Source organism: Gorilla gorilla, chromosome 11, assembly GCF_029281585.2.
Source record: "Gorilla gorilla gorilla isolate KB3781 chromosome 11, NHGRI_mGorGor1-v2.1_pri, whole genome shotgun sequence".
Taxonomy (NCBI): domain Eukaryota; kingdom Metazoa; phylum Chordata; class Mammalia; order Primates; family Hominidae; genus Gorilla; species Gorilla gorilla.
Genome location: NC_073235.2, coordinates 77,613,754 through 77,632,385, shown reverse-complemented (window position 1 = coordinate 77,632,385; position 18,632 = coordinate 77,613,754). Strand labels below are relative to the sequence as shown.

General features: G+C 37.9%; 1 protein-coding gene across 7 annotated transcripts in view; it reads left to right on the top strand.

Moving 5' to 3' along the window:
* Nucleotides 1-18,632, top strand: part of ATF2 (activating transcription factor 2) — a 97,020-nt gene that overhangs the window by 2,997 nt on the left and 75,391 nt on the right. For 4 of the 7 annotated variants that reach the window (XR_008677378.2, XM_031008774.2, XM_055379207.2 and 1 more), the window contains exon 2: nt 14,591-14,690. The gene's annotated coding sequence lies outside the window, so the exon portion shown is untranslated. Of the gene's footprint in view, nt 1-13,474; nt 13,576-14,590; nt 14,691-18,632 lie in introns of all 7 variants that reach the window. The other 3 variants (XM_063695006.1, XM_055379204.2, XM_063695007.1) reach the window with 1 other exon arrangement.

Here is an 18,632-nt window from a genome sequence, read left to right as displayed (position 1 = left end):
GCGGAGGTTGCAGTGAGCCGAGATGGCGCCACTGCACTCCAACCTGGGCGACACAGCGAGACTCCGTCTCAAATAAATAAATAGTAGAAATGGTTGTCAGCATTTTAACAAATAGTGGGGTTGGGGTGGTCTTTATTGGTATTCAGGATATGAAAGCTCTATGAGTGTGGTTGAAAAATATGCCATACGTCAAACATCTATCTGTAAGTAGCATTAACTCTTCAAAAAATAATGTACATTTTTTTCTACCCAAATTTTTGTATTTTGGAAAACTTGGGTTTTAATGATACATACGTTCTTGTCTGGTAAATTGTTAGATCATGTTAGATCAGGTAAACAATCTCACCAATGTGTGCTTTTTCTACTAATTTTGTCTAAAGGCTCTTCCTTCCAATATGAAATATGCCTATAAGTAGGCATTTCTTTCTCTTTTTTATTCTTACTAAAATGTCGTTGGAGAATATAAAGTAGTTGAAGTCTCCCTTATGAAAACCAGATTTTCATCAGAACCTCTCGTTAAAAATTCAGTGAATAGCAATAATTAATATTCAACTGATTTTTATAAAAGTCAATGCATATAGCACCTGTTGGGTTATTTTGTATAATTAAAATGTACCCTAAAAAAATCCCACCTTAGCCAGGTGTGGTAGCTCACGCCTGTAATACCAGCACTTTGGGAGGCTGAGGCAGGCAGATCAGCTGAGGTCAGGAGTTCAAGACCAGCCTGGCCAACATGGTGAAACCACGTTGGTAGGCGCCTGCAATCCCAGCTACTGGAGAGGCTGAGGCAGGAGAATCGCTAGAACCTAGGAGCAGGAGGCTGCAGTGAGAGCCGATCGTGCCACTGCACTCTAGCCTGGGCAACAGAATGAGACTGCATCTCAAAACAAAACAAAAACCAAAAAATTCACTTGGTATTGTTATAATCTGGAGTTTAATTTAGTATTTCTGTGTTTATCTTATACTCACACCTGTTCCTCAAGGCTAAGAACTTGTCTAGAATGCTGCATGTTCTCTTTATGTAAGTTTTAATGTTGAAGTAGTAGGATAGTATTCACCTATTTCTATTTGAAGGAAAACCCCAGAGAACATTTTATTTCCTTTGTTGTTTCTCAAGGTTAAAAGGTTATATAGTAAGGTATAAGATAGTTTCATAGAAAATCAAGGAAATTTGTGGATCTTTAAGGCCATCAGTAGTTGTATTTTATCTTATTTTATTTTTGAGACAGAGTCTCCCTCTGGCTTCCACGCTGGAGTGCAGTGGTGCAGTCTTGGCTCACTGCAGTCTCCACCTCCCGGATTCAAGCGGTTCTCCTGTCTGAGCCTCCCGAATAACTAGGATTACAGGGGTGCACCACCATTCTCTGCTGATTTTTGTATTTTTAGTAGAGATGGGGTTTCACCATGTTGGCTAGGCTGATCTCGACTTCCTGGCCTCGAGTGATCCACCCGCCTTGGCCTCTCAAAGTGTTGGGATTACAGGCGTGAGCCACTACACCAGGCCTATTTTTACACATTATTTTATAATATAAATATATTTAATGTTACATATTATATAAATATAAATAAATGTGTATTCATTATATGTGTCTTTTCAATTTGTTGAGACTTTTTAACAACCTTGCTGACAACCTTGAAACTGGTGTATTCATTTTCACTTTTAAGGCATTACAGGCATGAGCCACTGCACCCGGGCCTATTTTTACCCATTGTGTTACAGGTGTATTTAATGTTACATATTATATAATTATAAATAAATATGTATTCATTATATATATCTTTTCAATTTATTCTTGTTGGCAACCTTGAAACTAGTGTATTCATTTTCACTTTCCTTTTTTTTTTTTTTTTTGAGACGGAGTTGCTATGTCACCCAGGCTGGAGTGCAGTGCCGCTCTCAGCTCATTGTAACCTCTGCCTCCCAGGTTCAAGTGATTCTCCTGCCTCAGCCTCCTGAGTAGCTGGGATTACAGGTGCCCGCCACCACACCTGGCTAATTTTTGTATTTTTAATAGAAACGGGGTTTCGCCATGTTGGCCAGGCTGGTCTCGAACCTGCCTCGGCCTCCCAAAGTGTTGGAATTACAGGCATGAGCCACCACACCCAGCATCATTTTCATTTTTTAAGTATGTTTATTGATTTTTTTTCCTTGGCATTTTGACATTGACAGTAAAGAAGAGATGTAAACAATGTTTTGGGGGCTTTGCGTATTCACCCATATTTGCATTCTGTATCTTAACAAAGATACTGGTTCTCAGCCACTTTTTTGCCTTTCTACCCAAGGAATACAAAATACTTTCAACAGTAGTAGTGGCTTATTACCGCAGAGATTCTCAACAAGATTGGTAGGGAAAGACAGGGAGAAATAATTGTAATTGGCAAAAATACCATATGGACTTTGGTTATTTTTGTAATATATAGTATTTTTATCTATAATATTGACCATAAATTTATAAATATAGTCCCTAAATATGCTTTAGTTTGCTAGCAGAACCGAAACCTTTGTCATTCTAATTTTTTTAGCTTGCTCCAATGTTATAGCTTTGGTTTTTCTAATTTTACTGTTTGGGCTAGTATGTTTGCTTTTATTTATTTATTTATTTATTTATTTATTTATTTATTTTTTGAGACAGAGTCTCGCTCTGTTGCCCAGGCTGGAGTGCAGTGGCATGATCTTGGCTCACTGCAAGCTCCGCCTCCCAGGTTCATGCCATTCTCCTGCTTCAGCCTCCCAAGTAGCTGGGACTACAGGCACCCACCACCACGCCCGGCAAATTTTTTTATATTTTTCGTAGAGACGGGGTTTCACCGTGTTAGCTAGGATGGTCTCAATCTTCTGACCTTGTGATCCGCCCACCTTGGCCTCCCAAAGTGCTGGGATTACAGGCATGAGCCACTGCACCCAGCCTGCTTTTATTTATTAAACATGTGTCAGAACAATTTTTTTATATATCAACTTGTTTTGCCATACTAACAAATAATTGTGTTCATTATTTTTGTTTTCTTCTAGTTTGTGCATATGTATTGCAGTTTTTACAGAGTTATATCAAATAAGTTTTATTTTACTTTTATAGCATTGTATTTTTCCATGTTGTATAACCTTTATGATATTTGATTGTTACTTGATAGTTGAAAAATAAGTATTAAATTTGTTCTAAATGCCTGACAGGAAAATAATAGTTTTCAGTTTATGCCTATTTTGACATTGAATTGAACATCTCTGTGCATTTATCTTTTTCTTTTATGAATTGTTTCTATAGGATACTAATCTCAAATGAATTACTAGTCAAAGGATATAAATGTTTCTACAGTTGCCAGATTTTTGCCTCCCCAAAGACTTGAGCAAGTTTACACTGTCAGCAGAGCATGAATGTGTTAGCTTTGCCATACTTTTGTGAACTTTGGAGTTATGATTAATGAAGTGTGATTACCTAACTGGGAATTATTGCTGGGAATAAGTTGTATTATTTAGCAGTTTTAAAATTATTTAGTTGGCCATATCATACTATAGTTATTTATCTACCAGTGATCTATGTGATGTGACAAATACTGTGTATTTCATATTTTCTGACATTTTACTGTCTTTGTTTCTTTTAAAGTTTACCAAAACTTTTGACAGACTGGTAACAATAATTCTTAGATTTCATGCAGTTTTATGTGGTTTGTACACTGAATATTTTAATGCTAGTTTAAGAGTTAATTTCTGGGCTGGGCGTGGTGGCTCACACCTGTAATCCCAGCATTTTGGGAGGCCTAGGCGGGTGGATCACCTGAGGTCAGGAGTTCGAGACCAGCCTGGCCAATGTGAGAAAACACCATCTCTACTAAAAATACAAAAATTAGCTGGGCATGATGGCGGGCGCCTGTAATCTCAGCTACTCGGGAGACTGAGGCAGGAGAATTGCTCGAACCTGGGAGGCAGAGGTTGCAGTGAGCCAAGATCACACCAGTGCACTCTAGCCTGGGCAACAGAGCAAGACGGTGTCTCAAAAAAAAAAAAAAAAAAAAGAGTTACTTTCTGAACTATACATTTCATAGTTCTGTCTTATGAATGTGTCATTATGATTTATTAAGATTTATAATGACAAATTCATTTCCATGTAGGAAACACTTGGAATAAAGAAAGTGTATATGAGTATATGATAGCCAAATTGACTGAGTTTTGTCTCTGGCACATAGTTAAGTATGTAATCAATATTTTAGGATAGTTATTAAAAGCCAGATTGTCAGGGGTCTACCACTTACTGTGTTATCTTGAGTAAATTATATAACCTCTCTGCCTCAGTTTCCTTCTCTTTAAGGAGAATAATTTAACTCATAGTCTTGCTGTGAGCATTCATGTAATATATATACAATACTTAATACAGTGTCAAGAACTTAATGAGTACTCAGTATATGTTGTGGGAATTATTATTGAAGTTCATTCAGAAATAATCTAGCCTAGCCCTCCAGGCATGCGTGTGCTGTAGCTTGAAAGCAGTACAGCAACCATCTACTTGGTAGCTTTGGCAACAAAGTTGTTTTTCCCTAAGAATTTATAATTTGTGGAGGAACATGCCACCTTAGAATTTTCATAAATTCATTTGAGAGAATGTCTCATGGTTTTTTGTTCCATATGTACCCCTTCTTAGACATTTTCTGTATCAAATTCCTTCAGTATAGCATATCCTTATTTTAAGATGATAAAATTATGATACTGTGATTTTCATAAAATCCAATTATCTTTGTATTTTTGAGACAAAGTCTTACTCTGTCATGCAGGTTGGAGTGCAGTGATGCGACTAAGTCTCACTGCGGCTTCCACCTCTGGGGCTCGAGAGATCTTCCCACCTAAGCCTCCCAAATATCTGGGACCACACTCACATGCCACCACACTCAGCTAGTTTTTAAATTTTTGTAGAGATGGGGTCTTGCCGTTGCCCAGGCTGGTCTCAAACTCCCAGGCTCAAGCGATCCTCCCACCTCAGTATCACAAAGTGCTGGGATTACAGGCTGCTCCCCACCCCAACTATTCTTTTCTTCTACTCCACCAATCCCATTATAAACATTCTAGGGAAACCTTTCAATTCTCCTTCCCCATAGTGGAATTGAGATTATGATTAAAATAACCACAGTTCTAAAGTTGTTTTGAAGTCTCTGCTAATTATACAATTATAACTACACTATCAATTTTTGGCCACAAAGTTGAGAATCAGTGAAATATTTTATCATTTGTAAGGTAGGTTTTAATGATTGTTGATATATGCATGTTGGGTCGAGGGGTATTTTTTGTAGTAATACACTTTACATACTTGAATTTTGACATACTTTGAAAACGGAAGAAAGAGGTGAGCTTATCATTGTTTTAATGGGCATAGTACATAATCCATAGTCTTACTTTATTTCATTTTTAGAGACAGGGTCTCTATCACCCAGGCTGGAGTGTGGTGGTGCAGTCATAGTTCACTGCTGCCTCAAACACCTGGGCTTCAGCGATCCTCCCACCTCAGCCTCCCGAGTAGCTGGGACTACAGGCATGTGCTACTATACCCAGCTAATTTTTTAATTTTTTGTAGAGATGGAGTCTCACTATGTTACCCAGGTTGGTCTTGAATTCTTGGCCTCAAGTAATCCTCCCATCTCAGCTTCACAAAGCGCTGGGGTTACGGGCGTGAGCCACCACACCAAGCCTGTAGTGTATTTTATTTGTGCCCTCTTCATAATGAGAAATTTTTATTGATGTATTTTTAATAATGGTGATGACTATGAATTACTGTAATTCTTGGAGAACTGAATTTCTATTTCTATTTTCTTTTTGCTTTTACAAAAAATAAGTTTCTCAGGAGAAAAAAAGCAATGAAAGGTATTTTATCACCTACCTTGGGCAAAAATAATGCTATGGACCTTAGACCACATAATTCTGTTACCAAATCTAAAGTGATGTTATTAGCACAACTTGTGCTACCATTGTTTATATTCATAATTATTACTCTGTAAATTTTTTGTATTTATGTATTTGTTATTCTAATACAATTTTAAACTATAAAACTACTTGCTTTCTTTACATTGCCTAGGAATAATCAAGACTCACTTTAAAAATGTTTAATTTAAAAATTGGACTACTGATATTTTAATTAAATATTTTTGAGATATTGAACTGATTTCACTATTCACATACTCATAATACAGTCTGGAGAAGTTTGTGATACTTTTTTACGTGTACCATCAACTTTGAGAAATTTCATCAAAATTTTAGTATACTCTTGGGAATTGTGTGAAGGACCTCTCTCATGTCTGCTGTGAGTGGGGGAAAAAATACTGCTGCTTTCCTTGTTAACATTGGGCTTAATATTTTTCTCTCAGCTGATGAATTTGAGTTCCCTAAATTGATGAACTAAACATTATATATCAAATAAACTTATAGATAGCATCAAAATCATGGGTTAAAGATTAACATAAAACTTTTTTTTTTTTTTTTTTGAGACAGAGTCTTGCTCTGTCGCGCAGGCTGGAGTACAGTGGTAGGATCTCAGCTCACTGAACCCTCCACCTCCCAGGCTCAAGCAGTTCTCATGCCTCAGCCTTTTGAGCAGCTGGGACTATAGTCTCCGCCACCACGCCCAGCTGATTTTTTTGTATTTTTAGTAGAGACGGGGTTTCTCCATGATGACCAGGCTGGTCTTGAACTCCTGACCTCAAGCAGTCTGCCTACCTTGGCCTCCCAAAGTGCTGGGATTACAGGGTTGAGCTATCATGCCTGGCCAAAACTCTTATGTCTAAAAGTCAAACTGAGTATGTAGTTCAGTTTCTGGCCGTAAAAATAAAGAAGATAGTAAGATTAGGTATTTATTAGACATTAGAAAAATGTACATTTAAAGTCAAAGTAAAATGCAGTAAAATTTATGAACTTAATAAATACCATTTTAGTGTCATGCACTATTCTATGTATTTTACATATGTTACTTTTATATATTTTGATAGCCCTGAAATGTATTTTTTTTTTTACTGTAGAGGATCATAGTGTAATCATACAATTTAAAATTTTCCTGGCCAGGGGCAGTGGCTCACACCTATAATCCCAGCACTTTGGGAGGCTAATACAGGAGGATCATTGCCTTGATTAATGGAGGCTTTAAGTCCCTCTTATTTTAAATTATCCATTTAAAATATCCACTTGGGTTCCTGTAGAGATGACCTCAGTTTCCAGTGTTCCCTCCAGATGTTTGCTTCTTGCCGTAGGATCAGGAAGCTTTAAGGCACTCTTATTTTAAATTATCCATTTAAAATATCCATTTTAAGTTATCAATTTTAAAATTATTCCTGGATAATTTAAAATAAGAGTTTGAGCTCAAGGAATTCAAGACCAGCCTGGGCAACATCGTGAGACCGGTCACTCCAAAAAAAATTTAACTGGGTGTGGTGGCATGTGTACCTGTGGTTCTGCCTACTGAGGAGGTTGAGGTGGGAGGATCACTTGAGCCCAGGAGATCCAGGTTGCAGTGAGCCATGGTTGGGCCACTGTACTTACAGAGCAAGACCCTGTCTCAAAAAAAAAAAAAAAAAATCCTGAATTCAAAATACTTTAGTCTTGAGAGGCAAGTGAAGTCCTACTAGGTCGTGGCTGCAGGTTTTCAAACTCCTTGATTTAGGTTTGTTATTACGACCACTTTGCTATTCCCAAGGTGATCTCTAGGATCATTTCAGGAATGTATGAAGATAGTCATGAATGTACTGAGTGTTCGTATCCTACTTCAGTTCACCTTGGCTGTGCCTACATGATGACAAATATTGGTGTTCTTTTTTTTTGAGACAGAGTCTCACTGTCACCCAGCCTGGAGGGCAGTAGCGCGATCTCGGCTCACTGCAACCTCTGCCTCCCGGGTTCAAGCAGTTCTCTGCATCAGCCTTCTCAGTAGCTGGGATTACAGGTGCCTGCCACTACGCTCAGCTAATTTTTGTATTTTTAGTAGAGAAAGGGTTTCACCATCTTGGCCAGGCTGGTCTTAAACTCCTGATCTCGTGATCCACCCACCTTGGCCTCCCAAAGTGCTAGGATTACAGGCATGAGCCACCGTGCCCAGCCCATGATAACAGATATTTGACAGGGAATAAAGTCATGTCTAGTGTCATTGTGCTAGCGTGCCCCTCCCCCTTCAGTGTTGGCCCCAAATCTTCCCTTTATTTTTTTATGTTTGTGGGAAGGGGCCACATCAGCAGCAATCATCAACCAATCAATAGGATCTACTTAGTGGTGAACATATTGGCTGTTTAATTGGTAAGAGTCGCTGGCCTGACCACACCACAGCATGGCCACTTGGGTTCCTGTAGAGATGGCCTCAGTTTCCAATGTTCCTCCCAGACGTTTGCTTCTTGCCCAATCGAGAGGGGATCTCAAGACTCCTGATTGGTCGTTGTGAGCTCTCACCCTGCCTGGCTGTGTAGATAGACTGCATAGATACATGAAGTGGGGATGGGGGCCAAGGTCCTATTACTGCTGTTTGGAAATACTTGCCTCTTACAGATCCAGCCTTATTGTTTTTCTGACATCCTAGTAATGGCAGATCCTGCACAAAGTGGATTTCAGAGTTAATACTGTGAGGAGACAAAATAATGAGAATAGTTTTACCAAAGACAATGAAATATCGCATAATGTCTGCATTTTGCCATTGATTTGAGTGCATCTTTAGAAAACTGAATTTAACGAAAACCCAGGACATTGCTGGAAATTGTATGCCCTTTAGAAACTTTGTGTGAATTTTTATAGAAACGCTGTTTTATGAGTTACATAAAATGTTACAAAAATAGAAAAAAAATACCCTGTGTCTATAAGGTGGTGCTGCTGTTGAAGTCGTGGGGCACAAGTCCATCTTCCTGGTACCTTACAACTCTTCTTACCGTATTAATTTTCTGTTTCTGACTCATACATTACCACCTACTTAACACCTTAAAACAATAAAGATTTATTGTCTCACAGTTTTTGTAGGCCAGAAGTCCAGGCGGGCCCAACCGAGTCCTCAGCTTAGGGACTTAGAAAGCCAAGATCAGTGCGTTGGCAGAGCTGCATTCCTTTTTGGAGTCTCTAGGGAAGAATCCACTTCCAAGTTAATTCAGGTGGTTGGCTGAATTCAGTAGGTCTTTCCTTTCTTTGTGTCCCTCTTTCCTTACTGGCTATGAGCCAAGGGCTGGTCTTTTCTCCCAGGAGCTGAAGTGCTTTCCATGTGGCCCCCTCCAGTAATGGCAGGTCAAATCCCTCTCATGCTTCTAACCTGTCTGACTTCTTTTTCTGGCTGAATCTCTGACTCCAGATGGAGAAAGTTCTCAGCTCTTGAGGTCTCTTGATTAGATTCCTGGATAACCCAGGAATCTATCTTATTTTTGGATCTGTAGTCCTTTTTTTTTGTTTTTTTTTTTGAGACAGAGTCTTGCTCTGTCACCCAGGCTGGAGTGTAATGGTGCAATCTCGGCTCACTGCAACCTCCGCCTCCCAGGTTAAAGCGATTTTCCTGCCTCAGCCTCCCGAGTAGCTGGGATTACAGGCACGCGCCACCACGCCTGGCTAATTTTTGTATTTTTAGTAGAGACGGGGTTTCACCATGTTGGCCAGGCTGGTCTCGAACTCCTGACCTCAGGTGATCCGCCTGCCTCGGCCTCCCAAAGTGCTGGGATTACAGGTGTGAGCCACCATGCCTAGCAAAGATCTGTGTAGTCTTTTTACATCTGCACTGTTCCTTTTGTGGTGGAAGGTAACCTATTAACAGGTTCCAGGGATTAGGGTATGGACATCTTTGGAAGGCCATTCTGCCTAATACACTCATATACTCCTGAAAAGAAACTTGATAAATTCTATACCCTTGCACATTTTAAAGTTGATTCCTACAATTTTCATCATAGATTGAAATTGTTGAAAAAAATATAATTTCTGTTTTTTCCAGATACACCACTTTTATAAGTACCTAAATATAGTGATTTGATGCTGTCATTGGTTTTAAAAAACAAGCTTGAATTAATTCATTTCACAGTTGGAAGTTTTCAGCGTCCCTTTTTCTTATTAAACTTTATTTTCTTTCGACTTCTGCAACATAATTTTATTTGAATCCAATGTATTTTAATGTTTTAAAATACTTTATTAATGACTCTATCATACTTGTTTGTAGCAAATATACATTTAATTTTTCAAAATTTTTTACTGATTTCTTCATTCTTGCGGAACTCCCTCTCTGGACAATGCATTTTTGTATGGTATTTCCGCAATGGAAGAGGTAATCATTAAATGAAAATTGTTATTCTTTCTGTCATCACACTATACAATAAAGTATATCTGAATTCCTAAACACAAAGCAGAACACCAATTCTTAAAGCTATGCTTTGCCTTTAATAGAAAAATTTGTAAGACAGGGAAAGCCAGAAGCTTGAGGGTTAATGGTGTCCTGATTAATGGAGGTTTTAAGGCACTCTTATTTTAAATTATCCATTTGTTTTGTTCCGTGGAAGCTTCTACAACCTAGGGCAACTCATTCTAATAAGATTTGGGATGGGGATAGGTATGGATTTCTTGTGAAAAGTGGGAGAATGAGGGCTCTGGGAAAGTAGGCAGATCATCTTTGGGAAAGCAAACAAAGGGAAGATGAAGATACAGAAGCTGATTTTCTTAAAACTTGTCTTGCTCAAGTATCCCTTGGAAAGCCTTAGTGTGTACCTTTAGTAATACATACCCCACTTTGTCTGTATCCCATACTGCCTCCTTGAAAGACTGTCCACCTCCTGCCTACCTCCTGTCCTCCCACAGGGACAGAAGCTAACTTCTCTCCACCACCCGGGATTGCCCTTGCATCTGTTACACACTTTTGAGTCCATGCCCAAGAGAGGATTAATTCCTTTCTCATACTGATGCCTACTTTTTGGGCCCTGTTTCTTGTCACAGTATTTGGCTCTTACCAGGAAATTTGCCATTAGCAGTGTTTGCACATTTCAGCAGAGATTCTACCCACAGGTTAGTGATATCCAAATATAGCCATTTGCTGCATAACAACATTTTGAGTCAGCAGACCACATATAAGATGTGGTAGCCATCATGATATAGTATAACACATTACTCACATTTGTAGTGATGTTGGTGTAAACAAACCTACTGTGCTACCAGTTGTATGAAAGTATAGCATTTGTCTTTCATTAAGAAAAGGAAAAAAAAGCACAATTACATACAGTATATAATATTTGATAAACAATGATGTTACTGGTTTATGTATTTAAATATACTTTTTAATCATTATTTTGGAGTGTACTTTTACTTTTTTTTAAAAAAAAGTTTATTTTAAAACAACCTCAGGCAGGTCCTTCAGGAGGTATTCCTCAAGAAGGCGTTGTTATCATAGGTGATCACGGCTCCATGTTATTGCCCCTGAAGACCTAGTGGGACAAGATGTGGAGGTGGAAGACAGTGACACTGATGATCCTCACCCTGTGTAGGCCTAGGCTAATGTGTGTATCTGTGTGTTAGTTCTTAACAAAATAATTTTAAAGTAAAAAAAAATATATATATATATATATATATTTTTTCTTTTTGAGATGGAGTTTCGCTCTTCTTGCCTAGGCTGGAGTGCAGTGGTGCAATCTTGGCTCACTGCAACCGCCGCCTCCCAGATTCAAGCGATTCTCCTGCCTCAGCCTCCTGAGTAGCTGGGATTACAGGTGTGTGCCACCACGCTGGCTAATTTTGTATTTTTAGTAGAGATGAGGTCCATGTTGGTCACGCTGGTCTTGAACTCCTGACCTCAGGTGATCCGCCCACCTCGGTTTCCCAAAGTGCTGGGATTACAGGCATGAGCCACCATGCCCGGCCTAAAAATTTTTAAGATAGAAAAAAGCTTATTAGAATAAGGATGAAAATATTTTTGTATAGCTGAACAGTGTGTTTGTGGTGGTGGCTTTTTTTTTTTTTTTTTTTTTCTTTGAGGCAGAGTCTCGCTCTGTCGCCCAGGCTGGAGTGCAATGGTGTGATCTCGACTCACTGCAACCTCTGCCTCCTGGGTTCAAGCGATTCTCCTCTGCCTCAGCCTCCCGAATAGCTGGGACTACAGGCGTCCGCCACCATGCCTGGCTAATTTTTTGTATTTTTAGTAGAGACGGGGGTTTCACCATATTGGCCAGGCTGGTCTCGAACTCCTGACCTTGTGATCCACCCTCCTAGGCCTCCTAAAGTGCTGGGATTACGGGTGTGAGGGTGTGAGCCACAGCACCCGGCCTAAAATCTTTTGTACTGTATTTTTACTGTACTCTTTCTGTGTTTAGATACACAAATACCGTTTTGTTACAAATGGTAACAGTATTCAGTACAGTAACATCCTGTACAGGTTTGTAGCCTAGGAGCAATAGGCTATATCATCAAGGTTTGTGTGAGTACAGTCTGAAGTTTGCACAATGATGTTTTGGCCTAACTTCACATTTCTCAAAGAATGTATCCCTGTTGTTAAGTGATGCATGATTATGTAAGAAAGATGTCTACAATAAGTCAGGTAGTGGGGGCAAAGCAGAGGCTCCTTACATCTGTGCCTTTCAAGTTACAAAAAAAGGATGTTATTTTTAATGTTGTTCAAAGTCTGGGTGATTATCTTAACATTGCATGTGTTAAGACATAAGCTATACAGGCCAGTTACAACTGGCTATCTTATTTCCTTTTGCTTGAAATGACAATACCAGTTTGTCTTCCAGTTTTTTAGGGTATTGTATTTAATGGAGAAAACCGCAATTATTTTTGTACCTGGTCTTTTGTGAGTAACTGCTGAAATAAGAACCCAAATATCTCTATACAAATAGGAAAACCCGAAGCCATACTTTAAAAATAAACATTTCTCTGAAAGAAACAATTTGCAGAAATTTATCTCTATCAAGAAGATGTGGTCCTTTACATTATCCCACAGAGCCATTTGTCCTTTGAATTGCTGCTCCATTTTTGTAGTCTCTATTTTACGTTTGTATGGCTGAATATACTATTTGGGTCCTTTTTCCCTTAAGGAACAGCCTGTATATAAAGCATAATTTTGTTGCCAGCTTTGAAATGAGTTTCTAGTTTCTGATACAACAGTGTTTTAAACATATTAAATATTTAAACATGTTTCAAGCAATCTTGAAAGTGTCAGGAAATCAAAGTTAAGTGCAACCCTTCTTTCCAACATTCTGCACAATAGGGAAATCTCCCAATACCTATATGACCTGGTAATGGAAGCTCAGCACTGAGATAACGTAGAGAAAAGTGTCTTTCTCTTTGAATATTGTGCCTTTTCTTAATGCGGTTGGTAACTGAGCTTTCTGCCAGGTTCTTACTCATTCTCACCTTGACCACACCATTATTTACATAATGATTCTGAGCAGTCATTTCTGAGTTCTGTAGACTGAGTATGTGAGTTTACCTTTCCAAACTACAATAATTTAGGTTGTTTCTTTGCTCTTATGTTGTCATTCTGGTCTTCATATTTTTCCTTTCTTTTGTCACCTATAGATTAGCCTTACATATTAAAGAAGTCCTTATGAATTTTAGTCTTGGCTCCTGACAGGACCTTCTGCTTTCGAAAACTCTCTTTGCCAAGCCATCTCCATGAGGTATCTGGACATCTTACATTTTAGAATGAAATAAGTATGAGGACAGAAACAACTAATTGTCTGCCAATATTCCTCCTATTATTTTTTCTTATTGGTAGATGCTCCAGTTCTTAAGCATGTGGTGAAATAAAGGACATATTTCCTAGCCCCCCGATAGCTATGGTCATATGATTAAGTTCTAAACCATGAAATGTAAATAAGTTTCCTGTGAAATTTCTGAAAAATTTCCTTAAAGGGAGGCTATTGCTTATCTCCTTTTTCTCATCGTGCTGTCTGATCAGCAGATGTGATGGCTAGAACTTACTTGAACAGTTACTTTTAAAACCATGAAGGAGAAGCCACATGTTGAGGATGGCAGACCAACAAAATATAAGGACCCTTGGTTCCAGACGATCATGGTTCTGGATTGCCTATGTTTTTTTGTGAAAGAAATAAACTTCTGAATCATTTAAGCCATTGTTATTTTGAGTGTTCTGTCATTCCATTGTTATTTTGAGTTTTCTGTCATTAACAGCTAAACCTAATCCTAACTGATACACGTATATTTAAAAGTCAAGCTTTTTCCAAATAAGCACATAGACTGGGTCCCATGGGTTTTATTATGCAGCAATGACATAAGAAAAACTGTTAATCTCCACTCTAAAAATTTTGATGCTCAAATTCAGCACTGACATTTCACCTGTTATCTATGACTCCTCTTTCATTTTTCTACTTTCACCAAGGTTTCATTGCCCTACTTCCATCCTTGAAATTGTTAATACCTCTAATAGGTGGTAATATGCCAGGAGTTACGGGAGGCTACAGGATAAACATCTTCCTGGAGCAGTGACAATTTGGAGGGAGAACCTTAAGTTTTATATTGAAAAACATGGAATGGGAGGCAAAATTTACATACATTTTTGAAATATTAAGAAAACATTTTTAAAAATTCTATGGAATTGAAATACAAGAGGCTATTAATTTAGATCCCACATGGTAATAAGTTCACTCTTTTCTGCCTCTCTTTTTCCCTAAGGATACTAGATGGAAACTTGAGAAAGGACTGCTTACTTGATAACAGCTAAGGTATTCCTGGAAGCAGAGTAAATAAAGCTCATGGCCCACCAGCTAGAAAGGTAAGAGATTTTAAGCTTTTAACATAAAAGTATTCTTTTCATTTTGTGATTATCTTTCAGATACTACCGAATTTAGTAGATGTTTCCAGACAGTTGTCTTCAGAATGCTGATGTCCTACCATATTGATAGTGTTTAGTAAAAAAAGATTCTGAGATTCAGCAAATTTGGAAATGTCTTTTGGAGATAGAATGAATGTCAGCATATAAAAGCACAGTGAGGACTTAGGTTAAATATTTAATTTTGTTTAACATAGAGTTTCCTAAATTTATCTGACTAGGGACCCCTCTTTAGCAAAGGGTTCCGATATAAAGGTCTCAGTTCTTCTAAGAATAATAATATAAATTAATCTGAGGTATTTTCTGTCTTTCAAAAATATTTTGGGCAAAAAGTTTACCCACTCTAAGGCTGTACAAGCTAATGAAAATGTCAAATTTATTTGCTTTCTAATTGAATGATATCAACTAAGTTTATTACCACAGTTGTCTCATGCTGATCAGAAACGTTAATTGGAAGTTATACAGTCCCTTATACATACCTTTATTGAATACTGTGTGCCAGCCACAGAATGGTGATATTAGAGTATAAAGTAAAAAAATTTTTTTTTCTAATCTCAAGCCATTTACAGTTTGGGGATGTAGCTTCTAAATATGGAAGGAAAATACCAATTTAATAAATGTAGTCTGGCATACAAAATCTTTCAAAACATAGTGATAGACTTTGTTAGATATATCAAAATATACAAGCAGATTGGGTTTTTTGTCACACCTGGATCTGGAGGTTCACATCAAAAGAGGAACTATGCATAAAAGTATAGTTATTCTAATTTTGACAAAAATTCGGAAAATAATTTAAATCTGTCAATACATTTATATATTTGAAAAGCAAAAAATTTTAAAGCAAGTATAAAGCAGAATGGGTGATAACACTTGATAATTTTTTCTTACTCTGTGATACCTGCATTAAATAATTTTAAGCTGCTTGACTAACTTAAATGATCAAGTTTACTAGAAGCAGTCATCATAAAATATAAGCTCCATTAGGTCAGGAACTGTGTCTGTGTCATCATACCCTGAAGTCTAGCACATTCCTACCCTATTGCATGTGCTCAATAATGTTTATTGACTGAATGATGGGGTAAATGAGAGATCCAAATTTGAGGGTAGGGGAGTAGTAGATGGAAGAAGCTCGGAAGTTAGTGGTGTTGACTAAGAAAGGAATGGATGAATGGGAAATGGATGATATAAGGGAGGAAACTGATTAAAAGCCTGCATAGCTAGAGCCAGAGATTAAGGGGAAGCCTAAGACTGGTTAGGAGGTAGTGGTCAGTCCATGCAAGGGTCTAGAAACAATGTTAAGCATTTGAGACTATCCTGTGAGCTGCTTTTTTTTTTCATAACTGATCCTTGACTCTCATTTTGATAGTACTGCTTTAGTTCAGACCATTATTCTCCCTTCAACTTAGCAGTAGCTTGTGCCAGTTTTCTTTCTGTTTTGTTGTTGTTGTTGTTTAGATTTACCTCTTATTTTTGTTATTTTTTGCCAGTTTTCTTATGCATAGTGTGCTGCCCATCTTCTATACTTTTGTTAGTGATCTTGCAAAAATCCTCCTCTTGATTTAGTTCACGTACTTAAAATGTTTCAATTTCTTACTACAGAGTTAGACAAACTTTTTCTTTAATGGGGGAGTGGGAGACTGGGAGACTGATCATATGTATTTTAGACCTTGTGGGAACCACATGTGATCTCTGTTGCATAGTCTTCTTTGTGTCCCCACCCCCACCTTTAACAATTTTAAAGTGTGAAGAACTCAGCACTTTGACCCAGGGCCATAGCTTATATAACCTTGGGGCAGTGGGAAGGGAAGGAAGGATGGTGGAAGGGCAGGTAATGGTGGAATCCAAACATTTTACCATGTTATTAAAGGCCTTTCAAGATTTGGATATCTCTCTGGTCTTACTGTCTTAATCTTCTGTCCTGTTGATGAGAAGAGTGAAACTCTATAAAATATTTGAAGAGATTTATTTGGAACCAAATATGAGTAGCCAGTGGCTAATGACACAACCTAGGAGACCCTGAGAACATGTTCCCAAGGTGGTTGGGCTACAGCTTGGTTTTATACATTTTAGGGAGACATAAGACATCAATCAATACATTTAAAATGTGCATTGATTGGGTCCAGAAAGGTAGGACAACTGGAAGTTTGGGGGGTGGGGTGCTGTGCTCCAGTTCATAGGATTCAAAGATTTTCTGATTGGCAGTTGGTTGAAAGAGTTACTATCTAAAGACCTGGAATCAATAGAAAGGAATGTCTGGGTTAAGATAAGAGGTTGTAGAGAATAAGGTTTTATCATGCAAGAGAATAGACTGTAAATGTTTCTTACCAGACTTAAAGAGTCTGTTCTATCAATCTTACGGTCTCTGTGTTGATATTAATGTTGGTCAGCTGTGCCTGCATTTCAAAGGGAGGAGGGTATAAATGAGGCATGTGGGACCTCCACTTCCCATCATGGCCTTAACTAGTTTTTCGGGTTAACTTTGGAATGCCCTGGGCCAAGGGAAGGGTCTGTTGGTTGGGGGGCTTAGAATTTTATTTTTGGTTTACAGTCTCACACTTCAGCTATCAGAGGTTCTCAGAGTCTCCTCAGTGGACTGTGCTTTATTGTGCCTCAACATGCTGTCTCCTCTTTATGAAATATCCCAGAATGGCTGATGCCTCTTGCTTTGATAAAACTCAACTCAGGCATTACTTCCTTTAGTAGCATTTCAGGGCCCTCTCCAGGATTGGCTAGGTATTTAGGCAATGGAAACTCAATCAGATAAATTCAAGTAAAAAGAGGGGATGAGACTCATACTAATGGTACTGGAGACTCTCGGATCCAATCACAAAACATAGTTGGGCATCACAGAAACTATTTCCCTTCATGATTTCTCACCTCTGTTTTTCTGTGCCTACTCCATTCTGGCTTTTATTAGTTTTTTTTTTTTATCAGTAAGAACATGACAGAAAATGTCTACCGGTCCTAAAATATGATTTTGAATCTCTGATGCTCACTTCTGTGTGACTGATTTTTTCTTTCTACAGATTTCCTGAAGAGGTAGTCTGATTGGCTTAACTCGGTCAGTATCTCCCCTAGTTTACCTGAGGCAGGTATGTCAGGATCATGGATATATAGGATTGCCCTTTTCTCCACTGTTGGCAGATCAAGCTCTTTAAGAGGGGAATATGAATGCTTTTGATTTATGTTCCCATAGCCTGTCTTTATTATTATATGTATCACTGAATTACTATTTTCACTTTTTCTCTTCCTTACTAGTCTGATTTTAAGGGCAGGGACTATGTCTTATTCTTTTTAAAAAAATGTTTATGTATTTTCATAAAAACCGTGGTAACATCAAGCAACTTTTATTCTTAATATGGTATTAGATACAAAATAGGCAGTGAAATGTTTTCCAAATAAATTTTATAAAGTAAATGATTTGTATAGCAAATGCTCAGAGTGCTATGTATTATCTATAACATTTAGTATTACCTAAATCTTAGAAACTTGTTTGGAAACTTGAGTACGTGCTTAAAAGGTTAAGAGTTTGCAACGTTTATAGTTCTATAACCAACTAAATAGAAGATCAAATTCATATTTTAGAATCCGGATATTTCTAACGTTAGTCACCAGAAATGTGATTGCTCCCTCCCATTTTTGTAGACTGATTTAACAGCAATATTTTCTACGAAGTGAATTGCTTTCCTCATTTGTTTTTGATAGGGATGTAGGAAAATAAAATATTTTATCGTGTGAATCACTTCAGTGATAGAATTAAAAATGACATGGGAATATTGATACTACAGCCTAAAGCATCTTCCTTTTCCTCAACAGACGTAACCTACATGTCATATTTTAAAAAGGGAACAAGGAGCTAACAGAATAAATGATTATATAATATCA